Raw genomic sequence first — 13,153 nt, 5'->3', positions numbered from 1 at the left:
TGTTCTTAAGAACTTAAAATTTCTTCAACTCTCACCTGACATAAAATCTAAGCATCTCGCATCTTATTTTCTTCTGCAATGCCGCTTGACCCCAATACAAACTCAACAGTAGTTCCAAATAGCCGGAAAACAGCACTTTCAATTTTTCCATCCTACAAGATCTCAAGAATTCTTGTCATAAAATGGGCAAACGGTCTGTGGTGCCTGATGTCCAGGCATTCTTTTGCACATCAGTCCCTCTCTAGTCTCTGTTCCCAATGCAACTCATCCCAAATCTTCCTTCTTTCCCTCCCACCTGTCCCCTCAGTCCCAACCCCAAGCGTTGCTGAGTCTTTCTAATCTTCCTTTTCTACAGACCCATCTGACCTCTCCCCTCCTCGCCAGGCTGAGCTAGGTCCCAATTCTTCCTCAGCCTCTGCTCCTCCACCCTATAATCCTTTTATCACCTCCCCTCCTCACACCTGGTCTGGCTTTCAGTTTCGTTCTGTGACTAGCCCTCCCCCACCTGCCCAGCAATTTACTCTTAAAAAGGTGGCTGGAGCTAAAGGCATAGTCAAGTTTAATGCGCCTTTTTCTTTATCCCAAATCTGATAGTGTTTAGGCTCTTTTTCATCAAATATAAAACTCCAGCCCAGTTCATGGCTCATTTGGCAGCAACGCTGAGATACTTTACAGCCTTAGACCCTAAAAGGTCAAAAGGCCGTCTTATTTTCAATATACATTTTATTACCCAATCTGCTCCCAACATTAAATAAAACTCCTAAAATTAAATTCCGGCCCTGAAACCCCACAACAGGACTTGATTAACCTCCCCTTCAAGGTGTACAATAATAGAGTAGAGGCAGCCAAGTAGAAACATACTTCTGAGTTGCAATTCCTTTCCTCCACTGTGAGAAAAACCCCAGCCACATCTCCAGCACACAAGATCTTCCAAACGCCTAAACTGCAGTGGCCATGCATTCCTCCAGAACCGCCTCCCCTAGGAGCTTGCTACAAGTGCCAGAAATCTGGCCACCAGGCCAAGAAATGCCCGCAGCCCAGGATTCCTCCTAAGCCATGTCCCATCTGTGAAGAACCCCACTGGAAATCTGACTGTCCAACTCACCTGGCAGCCACTCCCAGAGCCCCTGGAACTCTGGCTCAAGGCTCTCTGACTCCTTCCCAGATCTTCTCAGCTTAGCGGCTGAAGACATGCTGCCCGATCACCTCGGAAGCCCCGTAGACCATCACAGACGCCGAGCTTTAGGTAACTCCCACAATGGAAGGTAAGTCCATCCTCTTCTTAATCAATATGGAGGCTACCCACTCCCCGTTACCTTCTTTTCAAGGGCCTGTTTCCCTTGCCTCCATAACGGTTGTTAAGTATTGACAGCCAGGCTTCTAAACCTCTTAAAACTCCCCAACTCTGGTGCGAACTTAGACAATAGTCTTTTAAGCACTCCTTTTTAGTTATCCCCACCTGTCCAGTTCCCTTATTAGGCTGAGACACTTTAACTAAATTATCTGCTTCCCTGACTATTCCTGGACTACAGCTACATCTCATTGCCACCCTTCTTCCCAATCCAAAGCCTCCTTTGCGTCCTCCTCTTGTATCCCCCCACCTTAACCCACAAGTATAAGATACCTCTACTCCCTCCTTGGCAACCGATCATGCACCACTTACCATCTCATTAAAACCTAATCACCCTTACCCCGCTCAATGCCAATATCCCATCCCACAGCATGCTTTGAAAGGATTAAAGCCTGTTATCACTTGCCTGCTACAGCATGGCCTTTTAAAGCCTATAAACTCTCCTTACAATTCCCCCATTTCACTTGTCCTAAAACCAGACAAGCCTTACAAGTTAGTTCAGGATCTATGCCTTATCAACCAAATTATTTTGCCTATCCACCCCATGGTGCCAAACCTGTATACTCTCCTATCCTCTATACCTCCCTCCACAATCCATTATTCTGTTCTGGATCTCAAACGTGCTTTCTTTACTATTCCTTCTCACCCTTCATCCCAGCCTCTCTTCGCTTTCACTTGGACTGATCCTGACACCCATCAGGCTCAGCAAATTACCTAGGCTGTACTGCTGCAAAGCTTCACAGACAGCCTCCATTACTTCAGTCAAGCCCAAATTTCTTCCTTATCCATTACCCGTCTCAGCATAATTCTCATAAAAACACACGTGCTCTCCCTGCCAATCATGTCTGACCAATCTCTCAAACTCCAAACCCTTTTACAAGATAACAACTCCTTTCCTTCCTGGGCATGCTTAGATACTTTTGCCTTTAGATACTTGGTTTTGCCGTCCTAACAAAACCATTATATAAACTCACAAAAGGAAACCTAGCTGACCCCATAGATCCTAAATCATTTCCCCACTCCTCTTTCCGCTCCTTGAAGACAGCTTTAGAGACTGCCCCCACCCTAGCTCTCCCTGACTCATCGTAACCCTTTTCATTACACACAGCTGAAGTGCATGGCTGTGCAGTCAGAATTCTTACACAAGGACCGGGATCGCGTCCTGTAGCCTTTTTATCCAAACAACTTGACCTTACTGTTTTAGGCTGGCCATCATGTCTCCGTGCAGCGGCTGCTGCCACACTAATACTTTTAGAGGCCCTTAAAATCACAAACTATGCTCAACTCACTCTCTACAGCTCTCATAATTTCCAAAATCTATTTTCTTTCTCACACCTGATGCATATACGTTCTGCTTCCTGACTACTTCAGCTGTACTCACTCTTTGTTGAGTCTCCCACAATTACCATTGTTCTTGGCCTGACTTCAATCCGGCTTCCCACATTACTCCTGATACCACACCTGACCCTCACGACTGCATCTCTCTGATCCACCTGACGTTCATCCAATTTCCCCATTTCCTTCTTCCCTGTTTCTCTACCTGATCACACTTGGTTTATTGATGGCAGTTCCACCAGACCTAATCGCCACATGCCAGCAAAGGCAGGCTATGCTATAGTACAAGCCACTAGCCCGCCTCTTAGAACCTCTCATTTCCTTTCCATTGTGGAAATCTATCCTCAAGGAAATAACTTCTCAGTGTTCCATCTGCTATTCTTCTACTCCTCAAGGATTATTCAGGCCCCCTCCCTTCCCTACACATCAAGCTCAAGGATTTGCTCCTGCCCAGGACTGGCAAATTTGCTATTCTACTACTTCTCAGGGATTATTCAGGCCCCCTCCCTTCCCTACACATCAAGTTCAAGGATTTGCCCCCCACCCACGACTGGCAAATTAGCTTTACTCAACATGCCCCGAGTCAGGAAACTAAAATACCTCTTGGTCTAGGTAGACACTTTCACCAGATAGGTAGAGGCCTTTCCCACAGGGTCTAAGAAGGCCACCACGGTCATTTCTTCCCTTCTGTCAGACATAATTCCTCTGTTTGGCCTTCCCACCTCTATACAGTCTGATAGCAGACCGGCCTTTATTAGTCAAATCAGCCAAGCATTTTTTCAGGCTCTTAGTATTCAGTGAAACCTTTATATCCCTTACAGTCCTCAGTCTTCAGGAAAAGTAGAACAGACTAATAGTCTTTTAAAAACACACCTCACCAAGCTCAGCCACCAACTTAAAAAGGACTGGACAATACTTTAACCACTTCCCCTTCTCAGAATTAAGGCCTGTCCTCAGAATGCTACAAGGTACAGCCCATTTGAGCTCCTGTATAGACGCCCCATTTTATTAGGCCCCAGTCTCATCCCAGACACCAGACCAACTTGGACTGTGCCCCAAAAAACTTGTCATCCCTACTGTCTTCTGTCTAGTCATACTCCTATTCACCATTCTCAACTACTCATACATGCTCTGCCCTTGTTTACACTGCCAGTTTACACTGTTTCTCCAAGCCATCACAGCTGATATCTCCTGGTGCTATCCTCAAACCGCCACTCTAAACTCTTAAAGTAAATAAATAATCTTTGCTGGCAAAGCTATGCTGAACCTCCTTAGGCACTCTCTAATTAAATGTCCTAGGTCCTCCAAATTCTTAGTCCTTTAATACCTGTTTTTCACCTTGTCTTATTCCATTTAGTTTTTCAATTCATACAAAACTGTACCCAGGCCATCACCAATAATGCTAAATGACAAATGTTTCTTCTAACAACCCCACAATATCACCCCTTACCACAAAATCTTCCTTCAGCTTAATCTCTCCCACTCTAAGTTCCCACATCACCCCTAATCCTGCTCGAAGCAGCCCTGAGAAACATCGCCCATTATCTCTCCATACCACTCCCCAAAAATTTTCACTGTCCCAACACTTTACCACTAATTCGTTTTATTTTTCTTATTAGTATAAGAAGACAGGAATGTCAGGCATCTGAGCCCAAGCTAAGCCATCATATCCCCTGTGACCTGCACGTACACATCCAGATGGCTGGATCCTGCCTTAACTGATGACATTTCACCATAAAAGAAGTGAAAATGGCCTGTTCCTACCTTAACTGATGACATTATCTTGTGAAATTCCTTCTCCTGGCTCATCCTGGCTCAAAAGCTCCCCTACTGAGCACCTTGTGACCCCCACTCCTGCCTGCCAGAGAACACCCCCCCTTTTTCCTTTGCCTACCCAAACCCTATAAAATGGCCCCACCCCATCTCCCTTCACTGACTCTTCTCGGACTCAGCCCGCCTGCACCCAGGTGAAATAAACAGCTTTATTGCTCACACAAAGCCTGTTTGGTGGTCTCTTCACACAGATGCAAGTGAAAAAACCCACAGTGAGATATCATCTCACCCTGCTTAGAATGCCTTTTATGAAAAAGTCAAAAAATAACAAACTCTGGCAAGGATGTGAAGAAAGGGGAATGTTCATACTCTGTTGGTGGAAATGTAAATTAGAGCAATTGTTATGGAAAACAATATAACTTCCAAAAACATTAAAAAGAGACTTACCACATAATCCAGCAATCCCACTACTGGGTGTATATTCAAAGAAAATTAAATCAGTATCTCAAAGAGATTTCTGCACTCTCATGTTTATTACAGCACTATTCACAATAGCCTAGAATCAACCTAAGTGTCCATCAATGAATGAATGAATAAAGAAAATGTGGCATATATGCTGTATTTGGCCATTCTTGCATTGCTATAAAGAAATACCTGAGATTGGATAATTTATAAGAAAAGAGACTTAATTGGCTCCTGGTTCTGTGGGCTGTACAGGAAGCATAGTGCCAACATCTGCTTTTGGGGCCTCAGGAAGCTCGAGAACTTGTTCACTATCATGAGGATAGCACCAAGCCATGAGGGATCCACCTCCATGACCCAAACACCTCCTACCAGGCCCCATCTCTAACAGTGGGGATTACAATATAACATGAGATATGGGTCAGGACAAATAACCAAACTATATCATATGCACATTTGGCCATAAAAAAAGGATAAAATCATGTCATTTGTGACAACATGAATGAACATAGAGGACATTGTGGTAAGTGAAATAAGCTAACCACAGAAAGACAAATATCACATGATCTCATTCATATGTGAAATCTAAAAACACTGATCTAATAGAGAGTAGAAGAGTGGTTACCAGACTTGGAAAGATAGGGAGGAGAGGTTTTAACAATGTGTCATGTATCAAAATACGACATTGTACCCCATCAACATGTGAAATTATCATGTGTCCACTTAATAAAAAAAAGAAAATGGAAGAGTCAAGGTACTGGGGCACTCAAAGAGACAGAAGAGAAGGTGAATTGGCAGTAAAGAAGAGAGAGTCTGAAAGAGCAGGTCACAGAGTGGAACATTAACGTTTATAACATTAAAAATCAATTTTTAAGTTATTGAAAAGTTAAGTTTATAGCCATGAAAGTGAGTAGCTCAATTGAAGTGAAAGTAAAAGTCAATGAAAGATTAAATTCGAAAATATATTGCTTGGCATTTAGTAGTTACTTCAGAAATATTAATAAATCTTAAGAAAATTAAGAACACCAAAGCATTCATAGTGGGCCATTATCATAATATGAATTTATGTGGTAATCTTTTATTCTTTCTAGTGAAGGGAGTAATTCAACAGTCTTGATTATAGGTTAGAAAATGATTTCTCCAGGTGTGACCCACTGACCACATTCATTGTATTTGAATTGCTTGAGCAACTTGTTTCAGGAGAAAATGGAAAGATTTTAAGATGGACCAACGAAATTACCACTGAGTGTCTTCAAGAAATCTCAGCCTTGTCTAGAATAACCTGGGTTATCTGTTTCTATGGGGTCTCTTTGCCTTTTGTTTTCTTAGTTGTTTGCAGTCCTGTTAGTCGTAGATTACTGAGAGTAATGCAAATATTCTTGTCTATAGACATGCAAATGATTGATTTTGGTGGAAGTATAATTAATTTTCCTTTTTCCACCTTCCATCAAGAAGTCAGTTTTGAACCTATCAAGCAAATTTATTTCAGTGTTCCTTAGTGCCTAGATATGTGTGGCTCTTTTAATTTTCCATAAAACTCATTGTACCATCTAACTGACTCCCTCATTAAATAAATGAGTTAAACAAAAATCTTAGACAAATGTTCATTTTATATTTGTAAGTCATAATTTACCCTACTTGAAGCAATTTTCCTTTAACACTCCTAAAAATACAGATTCCTATGCCCCATGCTAGACCTATTAAATCAAAATCTCAGGCGTAAGGCACAAGAATTTGCATTGTTAGTAAGCTTTTCAAGTGATTTTTAGGCATATTATATTGTATTAACCATTACCATTCTAATTCTATAAACTTGAATTATTGTGTTTATAATTCCATCTTCATCAAAGTAAACTTTTGGTTAGCACAAACGGTAGAAACCCCCTTATTCAATAAGATTGGGACCAGTAATAAAAAGATGAATAACAAATTTAAGTTAGATGGAGGAATCATAAAAAGTATTAGATGTAAGTCCTTAAAACAACTTTAATTTAAAAGACATGTGTAAATAAATTTGCCAGTATTTTGATGACAAGGTCAAAGCCTTGCACGGATTCACTGAGTGGAGTTTCTTGTGGAAACTATGCCAATGATATGTTGTCATTCATTTCTTGTTCACTTTCTGTGAAGACAACTGGGGTAAAGCAATCTGAAATCTTAGATTATACAATTTTTCCCATTTGTTTGTAGTTGTCTTGCCAACAGTTAAGCTGGCAGCAACTGTTTGAGTGTCTCGTTTTCCCAACACATTTAGTTTATTTCTCAGAGAAACAACAACACTACTCTTGTTATACTCATTTTCTCAGTTTACATAATATTTATTTATTTTTTATTTTATTTTATTTTTGAGATGGAGTCTTGCTCTGTCGCCCAGGCTGGAGTGTAGTGGTGTGATCTCTGCTCACTGCAAGCTCCACTTACTGGGTTCACCTCATTCTCCTGCCTCAGCCTCCAAAATAGCTGGGAGTGCAGGCGCCCGCCACCACGTCCTGCTAATTTTTTTGTATTTTCAGTAGAGACGGGGTTTCACCATGTTAGCCAGGATGGTCTCGATCTCTTGACCTAGTTATCCGCCCGCCTCAGCCTACGAATATAATATTTAATTAAGTTGCATAACTACAAGAGCAAGAACAAATGGTGTAAACATATTTAGGAATGAACACAGCTTCCTCTTAGAAACTATACAATTTCTGTGATGGAAGGAGAAATGTACAGGCATTAAAAGTAGCTCAAAGGCTTTCAGTTTGCAGTGGACATCAGTCAATAAGTTGTACAGGGGTACCAGAAAGTGCTGATTGCAAATCAGTTAAGTGGAGGTCCGTTAAGGCAGCATCCACTGTATCTTAATTTGTAAAGTGAATGTTCTAAAACTGGGTTCACTTTTGCTATAAAGGACCAGATGATAAATATTTTAGGCTTTGCAAACCATACGGTCTCTATAGCAACCATTCAACTCTACCATTGTAGCAGGAAAGCACCACAGATCCATGGATGTGCTCCAATAAAACTTTATTTATTAAAACAGGCAGCTGGTCTGAGGGCCATGTATATATCTTGCTGTTTCCATACAATTTCCTAACTTAGTAGGTCCCTGCCTTTTTAACCATCAAGGATTACTTTTAATCCTCTCCTCTGATTTTATGTTTCAAAAGCCTTAAGAAAAACACACAAAATATATTTATTTTGTAATTTTTGGGGGTTCTTATTTTATTAATAATTAATGATATATAAAGTCTACCCATTAGGTCAGTATGAAATAATCAACATTACTAACTCTAATGACTTAGGTCTGGATAGAAATAAAACGTATTCAACTATATATATAACTTAAAACCTGTATAGCTTTTTCTGGTGTAAATATATAACTTTTCAAGATTTTTCAAGTATTAAATACAGCTTTTGGGAATCCCCACACCTGGCTCCCTATGATGACATTCAAGAATTCTTTAGGATTCTGGGAATCTTAGAATGAAAGTCATTGTTCTGTAAGAATGAATGAATGAATGAATGAATGAAAAAGAAAAGGAAGAAAAAAGAGCCCGTCTACTAATTGTAAATTAATCATCAATGAACATTTATTTTATTAATAAATTTGTCAACTTTGGGTTGCCAAATCTAACAAGATACCAACATGGCGTTCATGGTGATCACACCTCTAGTCAAATTTTATTTTAGTTTATTGATTATACTATTAATATCACCCTGAAATACTCAAAACTTCTGTCTTAATTCTGTGAATAATTCACTTATTAATCACACTATACACTACTTAATGAATGGAATGTTGCTTGGAATAAAGATAATTACAGGGCTAAAAGGTTTTTCTCTGAAGGCAGGGCAGAGGATTTTGTTGTATGACTGGAATAAAACAATATTAATCAATATTTTCTGCAACCAGTGGCTTTTGACTTAGTCGTCTATTAATATCTATCAATCACTAACCTCAGTCCTATTTCCTCCATTCTTCTTTTTCTATCACAAAACTTGTCCATTTTTTCATTAGATCTATGTTTCTCTTCTTTTCTTTTCATCCAAAACGGACATCAACTTAGTACAGATAGTGCAATTGATCCGAACCCTACAGAACTCACTGTTTCCATTTACATAACTTACATAACTGTCAAGCTGAAATCACTGTCAAATTTTTTAATTCAAAATTTTTATTTAATTTAATCACATTTATTTGTTCATTTATTAATTTATTTTGAAAATAATTTTAACTTGTATTTTATATTCAAGGATACATGTGCCAGTTTGTTACATGGGTATATCTCATAATGCTGAGTTTTGGGGTATGAATGATCCCATCATCCAGATGCTGATTTGATATGGTTTGACTCTGTGTCCCCACCCAAATTGTAATTCCCAATGTAGGGGGAATGACCTGGTGGGAGGTGATTAGCTCGTGAGGGCAGATTTCCACCTTGCTGTTCTTAGATGTTGAGTTCTCATGAGATCTGATTGTTTAAACATATGGCACATCCTCCTTGTCTCACTTGCTCTCCTGCCACCATGGTAGAATGTGCCTTGCTTTCTCCTTCACCTTCTGCCATGATTGTAAGTTTCCTGAAGCCTCCCAGCCATGCTTCCTGTACAGCCTGTGGAGCTGTGAGTCAGTTAAACCTCTTTTCTTTATAAATTACCCAGTCTCAGGTAGTTCTATATAGCAGTGTGAGAACAGATTAATACATGAGCATAGTACCCAATAGTTTGTCAAACCTTGCCTTCCTCCTTCTCCCCTCTAGTAGTCCCAGTGTCTATTCTTTCCATCTTTGTGTCCATGAGTACCCAGTGTTTAGCTCCCACTTATAAGTCAGATCATGTGGTATTTTGTTTTATGTTCTGGCATTAATTCACTTAGGATAATGGCCTCCAGCTGCATCCACGTTGCTTCAAAGGACATGATTTTGTTATTTTTATGGCTGCATAGTATTCCACGGTGTATGAAATGGCTTGGAAGATGGCCCCCATAAATCTCGTGGTGAAATGTAATCCTCAGTGTTGGAGGTGGGGCCTGGTAGGAGGTGTTTGGGTCATGGGGGTGGATCTCTCATGGCCTGATGCCACCATTGTGACAGTGAATTCTTTCAAGATCCTGTTGTGTTAAGGGTGTGTGGTACTTACCGCCACTCCCATTTTCTCTTGCTCCTGCTCTGACCATGTGATGTGCCTACTCCCTCTTTGTCTTCCATCATGAGTAAAAACTCCCTGGAGCCTCCACAGGCGCCATGCAGATGCCACCATCATGCTTCCTGTACAGCCTGCAGACCTGTGAGCCAATTAAATCTCTTTTCCTTATAAATTACCCAGCCTCAGGTATTTCTTCATAGCAATGAAGAATGGCCTAATAATACAGTGTAAACGTACCACATTTTATTGATCCAATCCACTGTTGATGGGCACCTAGGCTGACTCCATGTCTTTGCTATTGTGAATAGTGCTGTTATGAACATGGAAGTGCATGTGTCTTTTTGATAGAATAACTGATTTTCTTTGGGTTATATACCAGTAACGGAATTGTTGGCTTGAATGGTAATTCTATTTTTCAATTCTTTGAGAAATTTCCAAACTGCTTTCAACAGTGGCTGAACTAATTTACGTTTGCACCAATTATGTGTAAATGTTCCTTTTTCTCCACAGCCTCCCAAGATCTGTAGTTTTTTTATTTTTTAATAGTAGCTATTCTGATTGGTGTAAGATGGTATCTCTTTTTGGTTTTGATTTGCATTTCTCTGATGATTAGTGATGTTAAGCCTCATCTTTGCCACAATAAAACTGGGAAAATACAGTGTTACTTGTCAAAACAAATTGTTTTACTTTGCTTTAAAAATAATCGAGTAGTATATTTCTCCCAGCACAATTAAGAAGTAAACATTTAGAAATGTACAGTACCTTGCTGTTAAGTCTTTGCACAAATATCCCAGTCGAACATAAAGGCCACCTTAAACTTTCATTTGAAATGAAAGAAAATTTTTAAGAGGTTAAGGGCTAGTAAATTGTTAGTCCTGAAGTTAAATTAGCTCAAATAAATGCAAAGACTTTCCTTTAATTAAAGCCTTTTAAATGAACACTTTAAATCATAGTTGGTTTCTCCCTCAAATCTTGTCCAAAGCCACTGTTTACAACTCAGTGTATCAAAGAAGGTTTCAGACATGATTATGAAGCCCGCTCAACTTACAATGTGCTATTTGCAACCTTAGATGGCTATCATTCTGGCTTTTCTACCTTTTAGCAACAATAAGCACACCCCTCCCATTTCTCCCCCACCCTGACTTACCCCTCTTTTCATTTAATATATAATTTTTCTCAGAGTGTTCTTACACATCTTTAACTGTAAATATGACAAAAGCACACAGTATAGTACATGTGTCACATGTATAAATGTTGTATCTAGTCATACAATTTTGCTTTTAAAAAAGAAATATTTTATTTTCAAAAAGCAAAGACTCTAGGAACCTTTTCTAGCTGCCAGTCAAAAAAACATAAATTCCTGGTTAGTTTCCCAAATTTGCCTGATCATAAGAACCACTTGTGATATTTGTCAAATACATGTATTCTGAGTCCCATACATGATCTCCTGAATCAGAATCTCCAGGTGAGATGCCCGGGAATACACATTTTAAACAAACATCCACAGTTATTATTATGATTACTAAAACTTGAAAAAGATTTCACTAGGATGTTTATGACTGAATAACCTCACAAACATAGGAAAGTTACTGGAAAAAAATATGAGCAGAATTTCAGAATTCTGCCTTCGCTGAAAGTGTTTGTTCCCTCCTCTTCTTTTTTTTTTTTTTTTGTTGGGGAGAGCCACAAGTTTATTATTAATGTAAGTTTTGGTTAAGACAAGTCAAAAAGAAAAATCTTGGTCAGAGTTACTCAGGTAAGCTGCTCTCATGGTAAAAAGATGGTGCAAAGGCAATGGGCAACTTGGTAATGGCATCCCTCAATATGCTTAGCGCTTGAGTCTCCTGCTCCAATCTGGACTGGCTGCACATGTCCGGTTCACTGCTGTAATCTCAAGACATCCCTTTACCAGCTACCTGGGAACCCCCTTAATCTGTTTACTACATCGAATCTCCTGTTCCCTGTGTCTTATATCTTCCTATGTCTTGATTTACTCTTCATATTTTGGTGAGCATCTCCTCCAGTAGCTTCTTGGGAACTGTGCTTGGGGATTCATCAAGACCTGACTACTTATGTAACTCCCCAAAACCACAAACACCTGGGAGGGGTTGAAAATGATTTTAATGAAGAAGAAAAGCTGATGTTTAATTTCAAAACTGACAATGAGAATAGAAGGGAGAGGCATGAATTTATCTTGATTCTAACACAAAGCATTGTATTTGAGTCTACAAATGAAATTGGTTTCTTTTTTATTTTTTTGTAAGTTTTTGCCAAACTCTGTGCATATACAGAGGCTGGGCAAGAAAGAAAGAAATCCAGAAATATGGCATATGCCATCCCTTATTTATTTCCCCATGTGACTGGCCAACAGCTTCTTCACCTAGTCCCTGCTTCAGGCTGAGTTTCTACTTCTCTATCGGAAATGGAGCTTCCCCAAAGACTGCCTCAATGTCAGTTACCACAAGACCTTTTTTCTATCTTATGCTTCTAAACTTCTACAATATTAAATGATATTATCCTTTCTGGAAACTCTCCTTCGCTTTGATTTCTATAACGTCACTCTGTTTCATTTCTTCTTTTATAGACTCTCTTTCTTTTCTCTATCCCTTTACTGTAGACATGTTGTACGGCTTTGTTCTTAACCTTCTGATCTCTCCACATTCATTCCCTCAGAGCATGTATCCATTTTCTTGGTGTCGACCTTCCTATCTGATTATTACCATCAAGTAACGATGTTGGTGATGAGCATAGCTAACATCTCCTAGACATTTTCCGTGTAGCTTATAATAAGCACCCTATATAATTCGTACCATTTAATTCTTCAACCCTAAATGATACTATTACTAACCACATTGTACGAGATGAGGAAACAGATTTTCATCAAAACCCTGGAAAGCCAACGTGAGAAGCCCCTGTGTGTCTCCTTTGTTAATGACTTCGGGCATCATGGCATGTGGATTGCCATGGAATGGGGATTAGGAAGCGCAGCACTGTGAAAACATCGGAAAATACTTTATGATAGTGGGTAAGGACGCTCATCTCCGCACATTGTGACGGTTTTGTTTCTGAGTCAGGTTTGAGATGGGCCAATCCTAAGTCGAT

This window comes from Symphalangus syndactylus, chromosome 17 (assembly GCF_028878055.3).
Source record: "Symphalangus syndactylus isolate Jambi chromosome 17, NHGRI_mSymSyn1-v2.1_pri, whole genome shotgun sequence".
Classification (NCBI taxonomy): Eukaryota; Metazoa; Chordata; class Mammalia; order Primates; family Hylobatidae; genus Symphalangus; species Symphalangus syndactylus.
Note: the sequence above shows the minus strand (reverse complement) of the source record.